Source organism: Lycium barbarum, chromosome 1 (assembly GCF_019175385.1).
Source record: "Lycium barbarum isolate Lr01 chromosome 1, ASM1917538v2, whole genome shotgun sequence".
NCBI lineage: Eukaryota > Viridiplantae > Streptophyta > Magnoliopsida > Solanales > Solanaceae > Lycium > Lycium barbarum.
This window is the reverse complement of record NC_083337.1, coordinates 83,483,532-83,500,431: the sequence shown is the minus strand read 5'-3', so window position 1 is coordinate 83,500,431 and position 16,900 is coordinate 83,483,532.

Genomic DNA, 16,900 nt, shown 5'->3' with positions numbered 1-16,900 from the left:
TCGTCGTGAATTTTGATGTTTTAAAGAATTCTGGAAAATAATGGATTTTTGTGTAATTTCGTGTATGGCTTGGATTGTAGTTAGGATGTGATTGTATAAGTTTGAATGTAGAAATGAATTCGATTATGTAGAGTTAGAATTGGAGTTTTGAAAGTTTGAATGAAAGTTGCCAACTTAGATAACAAAGTAGAACTTGAAGCTAGAATGGTTTGATTGTTGTTTGTGTTGTTTGTTGACGTGTGGGCTGTTGTGGTTGATGTATTTTGAGCCGAGCTAAGCCTCGGGGATGTTAGATTTATAGGGGAAATGCTGCCGAAATTTCGGTAGGCAAAAATTGAAGTTAAAGGCATTTTTAAGCCTAAGAATCTCAATTGGTAACTTTGACCATTTGCAGATTTTTGACGAAACAGGACTGGACTTTCGGGAGAGCTTACGACATCTGTGAGGTATGTAAAGCTTCCCACTCCTTCATTTGGCATATCTTAGTGTGTTAGACGAATATGAGAACTTCCGGAGCATTTTTGCTCCTCGAAACCCGATCCACAGAAAAGTTACTATTCATTCAATTCGATTGAAGCCTAAGGGATCTATTTTGGCTAGAATGCCACCAATCGTCCGAAACCTATCGAAATGTGATCGGGTCACCTGGTAATGATTATGTATGACCTTTTGGCCTGTTAATGTTCGTGAATTATGTTCGCCACCTCAATTTGACTCGAGGTGGGCCCGCTAACCCCGAGACGCCCTATTTGTCCTATCGGGCTCTCCTTTGGAATAAGATTTGATATGAACCCTTTGATTTTGAAACGTTCTGCTATGGGCTATGCTTTGAATATTATGATATGTTAAGTTACGTTTTGAGCCATGCGTAATATTTTGGAAACGTTTTGTGAAATGAAATTTGTATCGACTAAGTATTTCGATTATTTTGTACTATGAAATGACTTATGAGACTACTAAGTTTTGAAAGGCTATTTTGAAATATGGATTGCATTTGTTTGCTCACGACTCCGCTCGTGCCTTATGATGACTTCGTTCACCGGTTCCCGGGCCGGTTATGATTCGTGCGCCTTATAATAATTCGGCCGTATGCTGTGTTACGGTTCCCGAGGCTTCGCCATAGGGCCGGGTTCCGTTTGGAGTTATGATGTGATATGGCTCGTGATGTGATACGCTCACCTATGATTATGCTTGTGTTCGGGGATGTACGGAGATTTGAAACCTTCTGGTGTTATGCTGTGTGTGGCGCCAGCGTCGGAGTGGCGACCACGTTCCTAAGCGTTTGCATGATTTCATTTGCTTTATGTATACGTATATGATTTCGATATAGATTTTGACCTACCCATTTGTACTCCACGTTGACATTTGATTTGCTATCGGTTTTGATCCATATTTCTGTACTCCGTGCTTTACATACTCAGTACATATTTCGTACTGACCCCCTTTCTTCGGGGGCTGCATTTTATGCCCGCAGGTGCAGATATCGGTGATCCTCCGCAGTAGGCTTCACTTCTTGCTATTCCGGAGTACTCCTATTTGATCCGGAGTCCACTTTTGGTACAGACTCTTTTTGCTTTGTATATATTCGGTATGTTTGACTATTTGGGTACGGTGGGGCCCTGTCTCGCCATATGTCTTTGTTTTGAGTTTGTAGAGGCCTGTAGTCATATATGTGGGGCGAGGGTCCTATGTATGGTTGTCTGATTTTGTTTTCTGGTCTTAAAACGGTCCGTTCGTTATGATGGCCCCAAATGGCCCTTATGCTTATGTTTGTACTTTTGGCCGGCGATGTCTACTCCGCCGCTTCGTTTGTATTTGATATGATATTTTGATTTGGCACGACCGCTTAAGACATATTTTGATATAAATTATGTTCGATATGATTTCGAAAAATTATGCAATAAGTTTGGATTTGCAAATGAATGTGCGATTCGGTCTGGGTACCCAGGTAGGGTGCCAGTCGCGGCCCACGGGGCTGGGTCGTGACATGGAGGCTCGGTCGCTGGAGCCTCTGGAGGTAATGGTGAAGCCACCCCCTGATCCATAGTGGCAGCGGCTGCGGCTCCAGGCTCCTCCAATGGTGGGGGTGTAGCAGAACCCTCTGACTGGGGTGCAATATCGGGCATAGTCTGAGCACGAGCCCGAGTAACTCTCTGTATCTGGCTGGTCTCTCCTGCCACTGCTTTGCCCTTCTGGGCAGCCGTCGCCTTCTTCGGAGGCATCACTATAAACATAGCAATCGGTCAGAAAGAAATCATCCTAATAGCACAGCTCTATCGCACGATCAAGGATCGAAAGAAAGGTAACATCCTAAATGTCCTGTAGCCTCCTGTTTATAGATGTGGTGCATAACACACCGATAAACAAGACTCTACTAGACACGGCCTGTAGACATTCCGAGGACAAACAGCTCTGATACCACTTTTGTCACGACCCAGCCCCGTGGGCCTTGACTAGTGTCCTTATTGGACACCCAAACCCATTTGCTTACCAAATCGACATATCAAAGACTTATTCAAATTTAACATACGTTATTTTGCATAGATACTGAGAACAGACGTCATCTTAAGCGGTCACCTGTGAAAGAAATAACATATAAAAGCCGGCAGGCTGGCGGAATACACATCGCCCGAATATACATACATATACAAACATATGGGCCGTTTTGGCCATAATAGCAAACAGGACCGCTTAAGGCACAAGTCACAGACATAATCGAACAAACACGACCCATGACCCACATATATGTCTACAGGCCTCTACAAACCATAACAGAAACATATGACGGGACAGGGCCCCGCCGTACCCCCAAATAGTCATATATACAGAAATATGTACAACGGAAGATATGTACAAAAAATGTAGGCTCCGGATCAAAGGGAGCACTCCAAAGTAGCAGAATACGTATCCTACACTGGCGGGTCACCAGAACGAACGGTTGTACCTGCGGGCATGAAACGCAGCCCCCGAAGAAAGGGGGTCAGTACGAAATATGTACTGAGTATGTAAAGCATGGAGTACAGTAATTCAAATCAGAACTGAAGTGAGAAGTACGGAAAATGGATACAGAATTAGTATATCAAAACCTGTGCTGAAAACATAAATAATGCAAATAAAAATCATGCATAGGGCTTAGGAACATGGTCGCCACTCCGACGCTGGCGCCACAACACATCATACTCCAGAAGGTTTCAAATCTCCGTACAATCCCCGAACATATCGTATCATTATAACATATCACAACATCATAACACATCGTATACCATAACACATCATAACTCCGTATATAAGCGGTATCCGGCCCTATGGCGAGGGTCTTGGGAACCGTAACACATCATACTGCCGAATATAACATAGTGCGCACGAAGACAAAACCGGCCCGGGACCCGGCGAATGATGTAACAGTAGTATGCACGAGCGGAGTAGTGAGGAAACCATATGCTTATAAGTAAATAAATTCCAAGACTCGATGAATAAATATATATACCGATATCAGAAAGCTCAGAAACAAGTATCGGGTCAATCGGAATTAGTATAAGAAAGTTGCGAGCTTTGAAGTACAGAACCTTCTAAAAACATTTCATAAGCCATATTTGGAAATTTAAGTATCATTCATATTAGGAAACTTTCAAATAACATTATGGATCAAATCAAATGGAGTCTTAGGACCATATTTACGTATCAAAGTATTCATCAAGGACTTTAGTCATCTCGATTTTCCTTCGAACAACATTCGGAAACATAACAACTAGAATCTTCGAACATCATAAAATACGTATCAAGCCATATGGAATAGCTTATGGAAGTCAAAGATGTTAGCCATCCTAGTGGCTCTAAGAATAGGATTTTCTTTAGAGGCATACATGTATGTTATTTGTTCATTTCATAAAGTCATGCCAAAAGAAGGAAAGGTAGGCTTTACATACCTCGATCGCTCGCTAACCAAATCCCGACTCAAGTCTCGGGCTCCCCAATATCTACAATAACGTTATCAATTACCAAACATTAGCTACAAGTACTTAAAAATCCAATTCTAACTAGTACTTGTCTACAGAAATTTCGGCAGCATCTCCCCTGTAAATTCAACATCCCCGAGAATTTAACTCGGCCAAATTCATCAACAACCATACCAACAATACCAACAACCATACTAGTAACATCAAGAATCAATTTAAAGCGCATTCTAACATTAGTAACCTTCTTATCTACGTAGCTTATCACATTCAATTCAACTACGTACATTCAAGCCAATATCAACGCTCACATATTCATCAATAATCCGAGATCATTCAAACACAATTCAAGAACATTTGAAATAATTTATACAATATTCAAACAATTCCACCAACACCATACTCCACCCGAAATCTTCTCAATCGCAACATGTCACGACCCGACTAGGGGCCGTGACGAGTACCCGATACTTGTACCGAGCACCCCTTAGCTATCCTGTATAAACAGGATAGCTAAGGGGTGCTCGGTACAAGTATCGGGTACTCGTCACGGCCCCTAGTCGGGTCGTGACAGAAGTTTGAAAAAAAAAAATTATCTGCATGAAAGGAGTCTGTGGGTTCGCTCGGCTTCGGATGTGGGGTCGGGTGCCCATCACGTCCCATGGAATTAGGGCGTGACACAACAAAACTACAACGACGCATTTTCTACTTTCAAATTCACAAACTACAACAACAATGCACAATTTAGCAACTCCATTTCCACAATTACATAAAACCATATTACAATCGCATTAATTTCCTACAACAACCTACAACCAATTTCCATGCCAACTTGAACCATTAGTCTTTCATTTACATCATAAAGGCCACAACAACACAACTAACATGCTAAAAAAAATTAATTCATCCTTCCTCCACCAATTAGCACCACACGGCCACACAGACAAAACACATAACATTTCTATGATTTTCGTTCAATTCTACTCACTACAATATATATAAACCTTCCATAACATGAAAAAGAATGGAAATTCTTACCTTCTTCCTCAATTTTCCACTTGAATAGAATTTTTGCACTTGTCACAAAAGTAATTTTCTTGCTCTAATAATTATACCACGTTAAAGAGGGTCTTGAAATTAGTAATAATTCAAGAAGAAATGAATTTTTGGACCAAGGATGGAAGGCTTCAATTTTTTTCTTCTTTTCTTTGTTGACCGAATGGCCTATTCTTTTTGCTCTCAATCTTTTATCTTCTTGAATGTTCTAAAATGGGGGATAATAATAGTGGCCCTCTCTATTTATTTGGTCTATTTAATTTCACATGGGCCTTGGGCCATGCCCTACCTTGTTGGGCCTTTTTTTTTTTTATTTTCCAAGCCCACTTACTTATGGTTAATATTTTGTAATTCATGAAACCATTTTTCAAATTTCCAATTTTTTCCCTTGGCCTTCCTCCATATTTCCGCATCAATATTTTTCATGAACAACATATATATTAAATAGAATCAAAATATTGCCTTACCTCTTACTAGTCACAATTATTTCAAATTTTCCGAATATGCAAAATACAGGATATAACATTCATAACGTAATTACAATCACAACATATCAATATTCATGATTCATTCCGAACTACTACTCAAAATTTACACTATTCCCACTTTCATGACCCATTTCCTATACCATTCCGCAATCCAAGTGTTTCAACCTTTCAACACCTTAAATAACATGTAAATACTATAAAACTTACCTTTGATAGTGTGGGAATGAGATTTAAGTGGAAATACTTCACTTGAGCAAAACCCTAGTTCCACTTCCCATGGAATTTCTTGACTTGGATGAACTTTGATGTGTTTCTCACACTTAGTTTTGTTAATTTAATGATGTTGATCATCAATTTCTCATGAGTTCTTGTATATGGGGTTTGTGGAAGGTTCTAGAGAATTCTTAAGTTGTGGAGAAGAAAAATGAAATGAAATAAATGAACTTGGGATATTCCTTTATAAATTAAAAATCTATCCCGACATCATTATACGGACACTTATACGGTCCGTATAAGTGACCGTGAAATTGCTTCAGCAATCATCCCTTTCTGTGTCAGTTATACGGCACATTATACGGTCCGTATAATTTTATACGGTCTGTATAAGTGACCGTAAAATCACCCCATTCAACAACTCATTCTGTGACCATTATACGGCACATTATACGGTCCGTATAATTTTATACGGTCCGTATAAGTGACTGTATAATCCCATCAGTGAGGGACCTTCACTGTGATGATTCTGTGGACTATTATACGGACCGTATAATTGGTCGTATAAACTGTCCTTTCTCCGATTTTGTTCTCGTCACTTCATTTGATCTCAAATCCTCATGGGACCTTCTTGATACTTGGTTAACACCTCGTTAACAATCTAGGGAACTTTATAACTCTTCTCAAAAACATCATTAAGCCATCATTAATTCGATACTCATAATTTCTGCCCGACACACAACATATACCTTGCTTTCCTTAACAACTTTCATCTCCGACCTCAAATGTCTTTGAAATCTTATTTAAAATCATCAAATGGTATTTCTTTCTTATCGAAACATCGTATACATCATGCCCTTCGTTAGTCTACTCACTGTACGTTAACGAAAAATTTTCGGGGTGTAACAGAAATATACCCTTTAGCCCTACTTAGTTGGATACGGAGATATAAATGCGTTCTTGTTACTTCTTACGATCATAGAAATATAGACGTTAAAAGAAGCATCTACAGGATTGTGAGTAGTTCGAAAGAATATCATAAAGTTAACATCAACGCCTCAACTAGTAACCCAGGAAATAAGATAGGTAGAATTGTCTGAAGACTAACTGGGTTGTCAAAAGCCATGACCCTGGAACTCTTTCTCATCTGATAAACCTAACAGTCTTATTCCTAGTCATCCAAATCACAAAGTGTTCATTTATTAGTTTTCTTTCAATCAATAGTTTAGTTACAACAAAAACCCCTTGATTTTTACTCTCTTGAATAGTCACAAAAGAATTTGATTTAGTTGAATAGTATAACATCTAAGTCTCTGTGGGTACGAATTCTGGACTTTTAATCTTATATTACTTGTATGACCACGTATACTTGCGGGTGCGTTTGGGAGCAACAAGTTTTTGGCGCCGTTGATGGGGACATAGAGAATTACTATTTTTCTAGTTTGAATTTTTAATATCTATTCAAGTTTTCTCTGTTTCTTTGGTTGACTTGTGCTCCTTAGGTGCATTCTCTCATTTATGCCAAATACTCGAAGTCAAGGAAAAGCATTAGCTGACTTTGACCTAGAAATTGAATGGACAAGCAGAAAAAAAAATGGTGAACAACGAGCGCAATCTTGAATTGATTGACAATATCGAAGTCGAGAATAGGGATTTTTTTTTGAGTTGCTGAAAGAGTGGTTGAGATGGCACAACAAGACCGAGTTCCAGTGTTGACTTTTGCTAGACCTAGTCTAGAAAATACTGCTAAGGCTATGTCAAGCTTGATATCAATGGAAACTTTGAGCTGAAATAAAAAATAGTGCGGCTGGTGTAGAATATAAGCCAGTATATGGGTAAGCCTCATGAAGACTCGCATAAGCACTTGATGACATTCGTGAAGTTGAGCGAAAATTTTCAATATTGAGATGTCTCCGACAATTATGTGAAGCTGGCCTTGTTTCCGTTTTCATTGATTGGTGAAGCAAAGAATTGGTTACAGAATCTTCATTCGAGCTCTATCACTTCATAGCAAATATTTTCACGCAAATTCATCGAGAAATTCTTTCATCTAGGGAAACGAAGTGTCACACCCTAATATCGCTAGGGTGTGATGGGCACCAGACCCTTATTTAGGGCCGAGCGAACCCTCTGACCCTTAGTACACAGATATTCTCTTTGGACCTTTAAATCAAATAAGGATGAAATACATAGTACAACTTTCAGAAACTTCCCTTTCATCGTGCTCAAGTCAAACAAAATCTGTAATCATAATTTATAACAAAACACAAAATGACACATCGGCTGACGGAGCCGCTTACAAAATTGACATCCCATACCCACGCCTCTGTCTGCAAAGTCTCTAACATCGATCAGAAATCATAACATATATACTCAGACTCGGCATCACTCTGGAAGGAAATGAAGTTCGCTGATCCCGCTGGAACACCTTCTAGCAATGCCTTCTACTCATGTGGGTGTACCTGCGCGGCATGAAACGCAGCGTCCACAAGAAGGGACGTCAGTACGAGTAATGTACCGAGTATGTAAGGCATGAATAATAACATACGAGGGATAGATAGCATGAATAAAGACACGAACGAAATGTAGAGCATATCGTGGATAAAAGAGCAACCTGTACATGTGAGTGCCTTTTGGCGGGTACCATGCATGCTTAGTGCTGCGGAACGTGCAGCCCGATCCATTTATATATATATTATATTGCTGCGGAACGTGCAGCCCGATCCATTTATACATATATCCCGCGTCCGGGCATCCCACGTCCGGGACGATATCATATTATACCAACTGATCAGGTGGCTATGCGTCTATAGCGCCTCACCTTTCCCCTTACCCCATATACGTATACATATATCATGTTCATGTATCCTATACATATATCATATACATATATCATGTAAGCAGCATGCAGGAGAGCCCAGAGAATGTTATGTCTCTATCGGAGTGACGTAAGGTCGGTAACCTCCGAATATATTATGGAATAATCATCATGGCTTGTCTCACCTTGAAGGAACAATTGTTATAAGATGAGACTAGCAACGAATAACAACGTTAAGAGGACATATAATAAGATCATAACCACGTTTCGAGTCAATCCGAGTTAGTATGAAAAAGTTATGGACATTTTAGTATAGAACCTTCTACGAACGTTTCAGAAGCCATTTTTGGAAAATCAAAGCAACCATCATGTTAGGTACCTTTCGAATATCGTTATGGATCAAATCAAATAGAGCTTTTGGAGCCATATGTACGTATCAAAATATATCAAAGACTCAATGGAATAATCAAACGTGCTATCATTTGAAAATCAAGACATTAGTCATATCAATTATGTCTCGAATGCCATTCAGAAACATATCAAATAGATCTTCAGACATCATAGATACGCATCAAAACCACATGAAATAGCTTATGGAAGTCAAGAATATTAGCCATCCTAGTGGCTCTAGGAATAGTAATTTCTTTGAAATCATACATATACGTCATCTGCTCGTTTCATAAGGATCATGCCAAAAGAAAGAAAGGGTAAGCCTTACATACCTGTCCCACGCCCTATTAGCTACGCTTAATTGTCCAAGCTCGTTATCGCTAGTCTACATTAAAGAAGATTTACACAATCATTAAACACATCATCACACACTTGTCTTAGTCTTTCAAACAAATTCACTTATAATCTGCCGAAATTTCGGCAACATCTCCCCTGTAAATACACCATCCCCGAGAATCTAACTCGGCCAAATCAACAACAACAAACCCGAGAATGCAACTCGGCCAATTAATCAACAATAATCTGAGAATTCCACTCAGCCACATTATCAACAATAATCCAAAATCTTCCAAACTCAATAAAATCAACACATTTCTCACCTCCAAGTTCATGCATTATATCTACGACCACACGTTAACAACATTATCTTCAAAACCCAAGAAACCATGCTAGTGTCATATTAATTTCTTCAACAATCCCACAATGATTACAACTTCATTTCAAACCATCCAACCTTCATTTTTATTATGGAATCCGCAACAACAACAATCAAACTACTAAATAGAAATCAATTCATCTCTTCTTAGGAACATACCCTTATTCGGCCATGACCTATATATATATACTTCATGAATTTCATCCATTTCCACATACTACAACATTCACAAATCATCTCTAACACATGTGAAAGAAGATTGAACACATACCTTTTCCACTTAACTCCTTAACTTAGCTAGGGTTGTGAATTGCACCAATCAATGGGGTGCTTGCTTCAACAACCACTCCATGTTAATTAGGGCCTTCAAATTAGTTGAAATACTAGAAGAAAATATTTTTTCTTGATCAATTTCCATGGCACCATTTTTGGAAGCCATGGCCGAACACTACTAGGCTCCTTTCTTGAAGTTTCTTGACTTTTGAAGATGAAGAATATGTCTTGCTTTGGCCACCTCTCTCTCTCTCTCTATATATATATATACTTGCTCCTACAAATAAAACTATGGACACATGGCCATGGGGGGGGGGGGGGGGGGGGACCCACACACACCACACCTCACGGCCAAAGGGCCCTTCATGAACTTTCTTGAAGTTTTGTGAAATTTCCTTTTTGCCCCTAGCCTTCCACATATTACCATGAACCACCTTGTGAATTTCCCTTTTTACTCTTAGCCTTTCTTAATATTTTCATACTAATAAACAACTTGTACATTAAAATAACTTTGGAAAATAGTCTTGCCCTTAACTTACCACGACTTCCTTGAAATATCCGAAAGTACGAAATACGGGCTATAACATCCTCCCCCCCTTTAGAACATTCGTCCTCGAATGTTCAGCTGACCTCATGGGGTGTTATAATACTTCGGGAGGGTCCCTCTTATAGCTGTCCTTTCCAGGTCATCTCTTCTCTGTTATTGTTTCGTCACAACACCTTGACATAAGCCACGTCTTTGGTGCAAAATCTTCACTTGACGATCCAATATGGCCACAAGTTGTTCCTTGCTCTTATTTATCTACTGTATTGCAGTCCAGTTTCCCTTATGGTAACTTATGATCCGATTTCACTTGACTTCTTAATTTGCAACATCTTTGATTTCTCACTACAACTTTTTCTTTACTTCATTCTCTCACATCTCTTGATACAAGTATACTTGTCTTTGATCTCTTTGTATTGGAGCTCGTTTCGTCCATCGTTATTCCTTGTTGGCTCTCCGGTGTGGATTCCTTACAAATATGATCGAGCATCGCTTCGCGTCGATAGTTCATATAATTTCATAGCGTATATTCTCATATTCCGTACAATTAAGGGTCCATGAACTATTTTCTAGTATCCGGTGACCTCTTTTATTTCATTCACAGGTGTTGCGTTCTTTCTTTCTTTTTAAAATTTCCAAACTACCAATTGTTGATACTTTTATTATAATAGCCGTTGTTGTCCGAAATATCCTTTGAATCTTATCATTCTCTCCATTATCCTTTGTGAACTTAGCTCGTAGCCCTTTCCTGCTCTCTTTGTTATCCTTTAGAACACATCGCTGCCTACTTAGATACTGCGCAATTGTTGCTCGATACGAGGGATTCAAATTATGGTCTAACCATATCATAATTCATGTCGGCATGAAGAATTCTCTTAAAGTGTCTTCCATCCTTTCCCTTTATGTCGGCCTCATGATACACTCATTGTCAATTCGTTTCTACTTCTTTCATGTATTCTCTTGATATGCCGATATGTTTCGAACTTCTGGCCCTGGGCTAATAAATTTCCCTCTTCTGGAGCCTGAAAGTGTTGCGATTCCTTTAGAGTCTGATATAATATATTCTCCCCCCCTTTTTAAGGGGTCCCTTATACACCAACAGTCCTTTTGTAAAGTCTTCATTTATACCTTACTCCTCATCTTTCTTTCCAACTCTGTGCATAACATATCGAAACTTCTTACCATAAGTTTTTCTTTCATTTTGCGCCTATATCATCATTCTTGTCAATATTCCCATATCTTTCCATCCACTATTAGTCCTTTCACCCATTTAGCTTACTTACTCGTAATTTCTCTTAACTACGCGTTTGCGTTGCAGCTGTGAGTCCATATTTTTTTAGTGTCCCACTACTTTTGCTCTTAGCACAGAATTCTTACCGCTTACGCTCTCCTTATCCTTGCTCGTCGACCCCTTAACTGTATTTATGATGCTATGACCGAGCGGTCTCCCCTGCACGTTTCTTGCATTTCATTCCATTTCCTCTTAGATCAAATCTCTCAAACCTCACATGAATTCTCATTCCATACCGTTAATTTCCCAATCAACAGTGTCGATCCATCATCCTTATTCTTTCTGTAATGCGTAATCAGATTCCTACCGCTAAATCGTTAAGGTATCCTTCTTACTCCTATGGTTAAAGATTTCTAATTATTTTGCTCCCTAATGTTCTCCTCTTCCTTCGACTAATCCGTTAGTATACCTTTTCTACTTTCATCCTCAACCCTTCTTGGGTCTCTTCCCACTCGAGCACCTTTCTTCTTTTGCCATTTGTGGCATCGGCCCTGAAGTTCGCGAAATTTTACTTTAAACGCGTAATTCTATTCTTTTCTTATATTATCCTTTTGGAAAGCTCCTCCATGTCCGAGGAAACCATATAAATTTTACCATACATTTATCCCTTTATATACCTCTCACCTTAACATCGTCGCAAGGCCTAAGCATTCTTTCTCTTACTTCACATTCCTTGTCGCAGTCACTATCCTTTTAGCCCCACTTATTTAAATCGGTTCTCGTACCCTACACATTCTTCTTTTGTTCCATATTACCACACTTTATCCTTTTCACATGCCTATCTTTGAATTTTTACCCAAGTCGTCTCGTGCTTTGCCGGTAGTTTCTCTCGGGGCTTCACTCACTGAGGTTTCTTACCTTTCACCTTTTTCCGACATTTTGATCTCCTTGCCTTCCATTTACTCACTCTCTTTCTTTTCCAATTATCTGTTATGTCCCGTGTTTTCGTATAATTGGAAATCGAGAAATAATTACGATTTGTGTGTTAAAAAGGAAATGATTTAATTTTTGTGAATATGACTATGTTGGTTGTGAAATCTTTAAATGCTAAGACCTCGGGAAAGGCCAAGGGTAAACTTGGAACTTCGTAAATTAGTTTCGGGAATTTCAAAACGGGGCATTTTAAGAATTGGGCCCAAGAAATTACAATGCAAATGAAGCCCAAACAAATGAAGGGGGGGCCGGCCATAGTAGTGGCCCAAGCCCATTTTTAAAGGGGCATGTGCTATGCACATGACCCCTAAAGTAGATATATACATGGATTACTCTTGAGTTATCACAAAATTAGAAAACAAATCAAGAACTCACCAAAAAAAGGGGTTCGGCCGAAGTGAAAAAGGAAAAGAAGAGAAAAATTCCAAGCTTGTGTAGTGATTCAAAAATCTTGGTTTCTACATATTTGTGAAGTACTCAAGACGCTCTCCGACGTGGTATAAATAGTTTGGCACGAGGACGACGTTTTCGACAAGTCGGGTTTTCAAGAAAAGGTAAGAATTTTGCCCCTTTTATGTTATAGAATTGATGTGAATGTGTTAAGCATTGGAAGTAGATGGAGATCCCGTAATTTTAACGTAAATAGAAAGTCGTGGGTGTGTGTGTGTGTAGTGTGTTTGGCCGTGAGTTATGGAAGGAAAGAAATGGTTTGAATTGATTTTGTTTAAGTTGGTATAATGTGTTGTTGTGACCCTTATGTCGTAAATGATTAATTGGTGAATGAAATTGGCGTTGAAAAATGATTTTGGATATTATCGGAAAGCGTATACCCTTGGTATCATTATGTATATCATTGTATATTTAGGGTGCTAGATACTTTAGATATGAACTTATAATGATGTTAATGAATTCGGGATGAAACGACGTGAGTTAGAATGTTCGTCGTGAACTTTTGATTGTTTTGAAGAATTATGGAACATAATGGATTTTGGTGTAATTTCGGGTATGGCTTGAATTGTAGTTAGGTTGTGATTGTATAAGTTTGAATGTGGAAATGAATACAATTATGTAGATGTAGAATTGGAGTTTTGAAAGTTTGAATGGAAGTTGCCAACTTAGATAACAAAGTGGAATTTTGAAGCTAGAATGGCTTGATTGTTGTTTGTGTTGTTTGTTGATGTGTGGGCTGTTGTTGTTGTTGTATTTTGAGCCGAGCTAAGTCTCGGGGATGTTAGATTTATAGGGGAAGTGCTGCCGAAATTTCGGTAGGCAAAAATTGGAGTTAAAGGCATTTTTTAAGCCTAAGAATCTCAATTGGTAACTTTGACCATTTGCAGATTTTTGACGAAACGGGACTGGACTTTTGGAAGGGCTTACGACGTCTGTGAGGTATGTAAAGCTTCCCAATTCTTTATTTGGCATATCTTAGTGTGTTAGTTGAATATGAGACCTTCCGGAGCATTTCTGCTCCTCGAAACCCGATCCACAGGAAAGTTACTTTTCATTCAATTCGATTGAAGCCTAAAGGCTCCCTTTTTGGCTAGAATGCCATTATTCGTCCGAAACCTATCGAAATGTGGTCGGGTAACCTAGAAATGATTATGTATGACCCTTGGCATATTACTGCTCATAAAAATATGTTCGCCACCTCACTTCGACTCGAGGTGGGTCCGCTACCCCAAAATGCCCGATTTGCCCTTCGGGCCGTCTTTGAGAATAGAGTTAAACGTACCACTTCTGATCTTTGGAACATCCTTCCACGGGGTATGTTTGGACTATTCGATGCACTAATCCAGGTTTTGAACTATATGGACCATTTTGGAACCGTTTCGCAAAATGAAACCTTATGTCGACTAAGTATTCGACTATTTTGTAATAGGATATGATTTATGAGTTTACTTTGTTTTGAAACACTATTTTGAAATACGATTTGCATTTGTTTGCTCACGACTCCGCTCGTGCCTTATTATGACTTCGTTCACCGGTTCCCGGGCCGGTTTTGATTCGTGCGCCTTATGACAATTCGGCCGTATGCTGTGTTACGGTTCCCGAGGCTTCGCCATAGGGCCGGGTTCCGTTTGGAGTTATGCTGTGATATGGCTCGTGATGCGATACGCTCACCGATGATTATGATTATGTTCGGGGATGTACGGAGATTTGAAACCTTCTGGTGTTATGCTGTGTGTGGTGCCAGCGTCGGAGTGGCGACCACGTTCTTAAGCGTTTGCATGATTTTGTTTGCATAAAATACATGTATATGATTTCGATACAGATTTTGACATACCAGTTTGTACCCCACTTTGACATTTGATTTGCTTTCGGTTTTTATCTATAATTCTGTACTCCGTGCTTTACATACTCAGTACATATTTCGTACTGACCCCCTTTCTTCGGGGGCTGCGTTTTATGCCCGCAGGTGCAGATATCGGTGATCCTCCGCAGTAGGCTTCACTTCTTGCTATTCCGGAGTACTCCTATTTGATCCGGAGTCCACTTTTGGTACAGACTCTTTTGCTTTGTATATATTTGGTATATTTGACTATTTGGGTACGGCGGGGCCCTGTCTCGCCATATGTCTTTGTTTTGAGTTCGTAGAGGCCTGTAGTCATATATGTGGGGCGAGGGTCCTATGTATGTTTGTCTGATTCCGTTATCTGGTCTTAAGGCGGTCTGTTTGTTATGATGGCCCCAAATGGCCCTTTGTATATATTTGTATTTTGACCGGCGAGGTCTATTCCGCCGCTTTGTTTGAGTTTGATTTGATATGACCGCTTAAGACATATTTTCGATATAAATTATGTTTGATATAACTTCTTGAAAATTCTGAAATAAGTTTGGATTCGGAAATGAATATGCGATTTGGTCTGGGTACCCAGGTAGGGTGCCAGTCGCGGCCCACGGGGCTGGGTCGTGACATTATCGCTGTATTAGAACTTTCCAGTCTTAACCTGTAGTGAAAATAACATCGGCTTACCTTATGACACTCGTACCATTTATTTTTTTTGCTGTCACTTGAACTTCGGTACCCTTACTTGATTGATGCCTTCCATACCGTAGCACCTGTTGCTGGGACACACACCACATGCCCGTCGATACAATCACATAGGAGATATCGTACACATTCATGTATATATATATATATATAATTACTATCAACTAGCACACAAAGTACTTCCAAACGCTATTCAAGCCTATCCTAATTCCAAAGTTGTGATGCACTCTCTGTCTCTTCACCAGTCCAATCTGCCTCGTCCTACACGACCTCTTATGGTCTCCAGCCATCTCGTATACTCTAGTTGCCCTTAGGCTACTCTAGCTCCTCATTTGCCTCTTATGTCTCAATTTATAGGACTTTTAGTTCACTTCCCAGGGAGTCACCCATCCTAAAATTTCTCTCACCCCAGCACGCTTAACCTCGAAACTCCGATGAAATTCAGTGCGTTAGCGCTGATATAATCACATCCACCTCATCGCATGACCTTCATTACATGATCTGGAGCAAGTCGAGGTCTTACAGATTCTGAGACATTTTCGTAACACGTCCTTCCCTTTACAATTACTACTTTACCCTTTTCGATCCTCAATATTCACCTTTCACCTGTGAGTATGGTTACCTTTCATCCTGGATTTCCAGATTCCTGATGGTAGGGAACACACCTTCGTCGCCATTACTTATAAATACTCAGTTATCAGCCTATTTGGATTTCCACTCACCATTCTTATATAATAATCTACAACAGAACTCATTTGTCGACTTTCCCTGAATCCCCCAATAGGCCTTGCTCCTACTAAACCTCGAATGTAACCCACTTTAATCCTTCGGACTACTAATCATCTTTGTCGCAATTATTCTTCATGCCATGCCAAGTCCATAAATCCTCTAAAATAACGCATCCCACTTATTGTCTATTTACGATATTTCCTTTCCACGCTTCTTCCTGTTAGGTCTACCTACCTAAATGACCTGATTTTGAAAAATTATGGCAGAGTCTCCTTTACAATTCTTACTATCCAAAACCTGCATGCAGCAATTACCAGCAATGCCTCACAGGGCATATATATACAACATATTCCCGCCACCTAGGGCTCCCAATTTCAGGTAAAAGAATCAAAATATCATAACTTACCTCTGTGACTTCCCATATCATCACTCACCTTCTCCCGTCGATACTGGGCGTCTGCTGAAATCAAAGGTTAGTATAAGGAATATCATTTCCTATGACTTG